We start from the raw sequence: 3,889 nt of genomic DNA, 5'->3' as shown, positions 1-3,889 counted from the left end.
TTCTTTAAACTTTGTTATTGCCAATTTAAATTTATGTGTTTTATTAATAGACTAAGTTACAAAACATAATATAAACAACACAATGATACCCAGAGTCATTTTAAATAACTTAATGGTTTTGGTTGAGGGTATTTATTTTAATATTAGTTTTTAATAACTGAAATCAGTTTATTCAAAAAAATATAACAAAACAAAATTCATTTTTTTATTTTTTATTTTTTTATTTGGGTACTTTCAAGACAATCTTGTCAACAATTGTATCTTACTAAATTAAACTGAATGGAAAATGACGTAATAATCAAGTGTAAAATTTAAGTAAATCTTAATATGTACTTCAGAACTTTACTGTAATAATAAAACTTTTTAAATTAAAATCAAACTAATTAACTTAGACCAGCAATAAAAGCTTAAACCAGCAATTAAAACTAACAATAACAACAAAACTACACTTTTTAAAAACTTAGGGAACCAACTATTTTAAAACTATTTTATATAAGGGTTTAAAAAGTCTAGTTTGATATACAAAATTTTTCTGCTTACATAGACTGGGCCTTAAAGATTGAATTTAATATATTTTATTGAATGATAAAAAAATGCTCAAAATATTTGGTCCTAGGACCTGGTGCACGAAAAAACTTAACGGTTTTCGAGTTGCACACCACGGATAACTTTTAACGTTTTGTCCAGGACATAAAGCTTCGAGAAAATGTAGCTAAAACGAGTTCTCCGCTTTCACTGAAACTTAAAAAAAATTTCTTGTAATTTTTTGCACACTTATAAGTCATGAATCATGATTGTCCCTCAAATGTTGTCCAATCGCAGAGAAGTATTTTTTACTGGTTTCTCCCACCCTGTAAAAAAGTAAAACTATCTATAAATTAAGTTGTTACTGTGGTAGTAACTACGTGGGAAAAACATCTCAAAGGTTTCAAGTAAGAATCGATCAGCATGTTCCTAAAATCTTTAAAAACTGGTTTGATGGTCGTTCGCAGAAACCAGCGAAAAAATACTTCTCAGGTGTCTTGCCAAAAAGAAACTTTTTTCCTTTAAATACACACCAGTTTTTACTGGTTCACTGAGCATCACTGAGCACGTAGTATGCAGTTAAGCACTATTTTTCAAAGTTCAACTCAAACTAAAGACAAAATGTAAGCTAATAAGCCAATTGATCAACAAAAAAATTAAAATTAGTAAAAGAGCTTTAATTTTCTACTAAATAAAGATGGCGTGTTAACAAGTAAATTAAATAAGCTGCTAAATTAAATAAGATAACAACTATAAAAAATATTTAGTATTTTAATTTAAATTTTAAAGTGAAACAATAATTGTTGTATAAGGTATATGTCGTACAAGTAATTAATTTACAAAATTTCTATTTACTGTTTCTATGTTATTTAAAATAAAAATGAATTTTTTATTTTATGGAAAAATATACTGTAATTTGGGTTAAAACTTTTTTTGTATCGTTTTGTTTGTTTTTTAAACTAGTTTTAAATTAAAACAGTCTAATTTAACTACGTTAAAAACTAAATTGATTTATAAATACACTTTTTAATTATCTATAATACTTTACTTGGTGAATAACAACAACCGAACCTAACCTATAATTTGTTTTGTAAATACTAACTCCAATGACTAAAAAATAACCCAGAATAATTTATTTAAAAATCATGTGCTTTTAATTTTTTACAAATATTATTTAAAAGAAAAAGTATGTAAATGATAATTTTTTAAGCATTTGTTAAGTTTTTAGTTAACTTAAAACTACCTAAGTAATAAATTTTTTTATCTAATTATACACTTAAAATTGATAATTCAAACAAAAAACTCTACTAAGCATAAATACTTGAAATAATAAACAGATTTAGTATCTAAAATGCTAGATAGGGTCAAAGATAGGGATCTGTTCAGACTTTAGTAGTATAATCCTCTAATTCTATTATTGACATTCTAGGTTAGTCTATAATGATTCTAATGGGAATGGGTCAGAAAAGCACGGGTGACACTTTAGAACAGAGTGACACTTTAGCACGGAGTGACATTAAAGCACGGTGTGACACTTTAGCACAGAGTGACACTTTAGCACAGAGTGTCACTTTAGCACGGCGTCACTTTAGCACGGAGTGTCATTTTAGCACAGAATTTATTTTGCATTTTTTTTTCTTTGCTTAAATCACATTAGGTACTGAATTGTTTAAAAAACCTAAAAACGAACTATGCAACATGTAAACTTAAATTTAACAAGGTTTAAATGAGTTATAAGTTTAAGTTTTACTTAAAACTAAGACAAAAGTGAATTTTTAAACTTTATTAACTTGTTTTACTATTTAATTTTAGATGAAAATATTTTGATAATTTTACTTTAAAATTTTCGACATAAAACTATTTTAATAAAGCTAGCAAAAAGTATAAGCTCTAAGATTATTAAAACTTTTTTTTAATGCTTTAACTAATTCTTATAAAACTAAACTTTAAGTGTAAGTTTTAAATAAAAGTGAGAAATAGAAAGATTAAAAACTTTATTATTTTATTTTAAGCCCATAGTAAAAACTTTATTTATAATTTTTTTTAAGACGATATTTCAAAAGTGTCAAAACTAATTTTCACAACTGTTTGTTTGTTAACTTAATTATTTTAAATAATTAAAGATAATTTAAATAAACATTTTATAAATTAAAAAATTTTACGTGCACAAACGTCACTCCGTGCTAAAGTGACGCCGTGCTAAAGTGTCATCTGTGCTAAAGTGACGCCCTGTTAAAGTGTCACACCGTTCTAAAGTGTCGCCCCGTGCTAAAGTGACACTCCGTGCTAAAGTGTCACTCTGTGCTTAAGTGACGCCGTGCTAAAGTGTCACTCCGTGCTTAAGTGTCACCCCGTGCTAAAGTGACGCTGTGCTTTTTTGACACCAACCCGATTCTAATATATACTTGATATATAATCTTAATATAGACTAGAATGTAAACTTTTAATCTAATCTTAGTGATTTCAACGTATACTTCACTATATAGTTTTAATAGAGAAGAAAAATCGATACACTATTACACTTACTTAAGTACTTTCTATTCTTAGTACTAAGGATATAGGTTCGGCACTCTAAGTTTATTTTACAATGATAACAACAAGCGTTAAAAAGTAACACTTACACACATGCAAGTCAGAGCTCGATGGTTTGTTTGCAAGGCAACTTTTACTAAATGTGTTAGCGTTTGTTTACAGTCCTAAGCTGTTCTTATTAAAGTCAGAGCCAAGCTAGGACTTGAAGCGTATGAAACATCTAAAAGTCCGCTTTGGTTGAACTACAATAGAAGTTTCTACTTGAGAAACGGTTGTTAAAAAACAACGAGCTGGAAATCAATACAGGTTGAACATACACTTGCTTCCGTTTTTCGGCGATTCTTACAGGAATATAATTCACAGTAGAAGTGTAGAGCTCAAAAAACAGTTATAGCGAACTACGTAAGCTAGAAAGTGTAATGAATTACACTTGCTTTCGTTTCTCAGCGATTCTTACAGGAAAATAATTCACTGTAGAAGTGCAAAGCTCGAAAAACGGTTGTAGCGATCAACGAAAGCTGGAAAGTGTAATGAATTACACTTGCTTTCGTTTTCAGCGGTGTTTATTGAAGTCAGTGGACTACCAAAAAAGTGCAATGCTGAGCAACAGTCGCTAAAAATCAACCAAAGCTGAACGTATATATTCGATAAAATACAATCTAAGTGACATTCTAAGCCCTCTGAATTTCAAATATAAAACGATTCAGAAAGTCCAAAACAAATTTTTTAAAATAAATTAGTCCTTAGCAAATCCAGCTCATTAATTTCAAAAGGCTGCTGACAAGGCACAGCACTAAAATTTTACTATGGAGTTTAAGCTTACACTATAAAA

This window comes from Thalia democratica, chromosome 6 (assembly GCF_965202585.1).
Source record: "Thalia democratica chromosome 6, ktThaDemo2.hap1.1, whole genome shotgun sequence".
Classification (NCBI taxonomy): domain Eukaryota; kingdom Metazoa; phylum Chordata; class Thaliacea; order Salpida; family Salpidae; genus Thalia; species Thalia democratica.
This window is presented reverse-complemented; position numbering follows the sequence as displayed.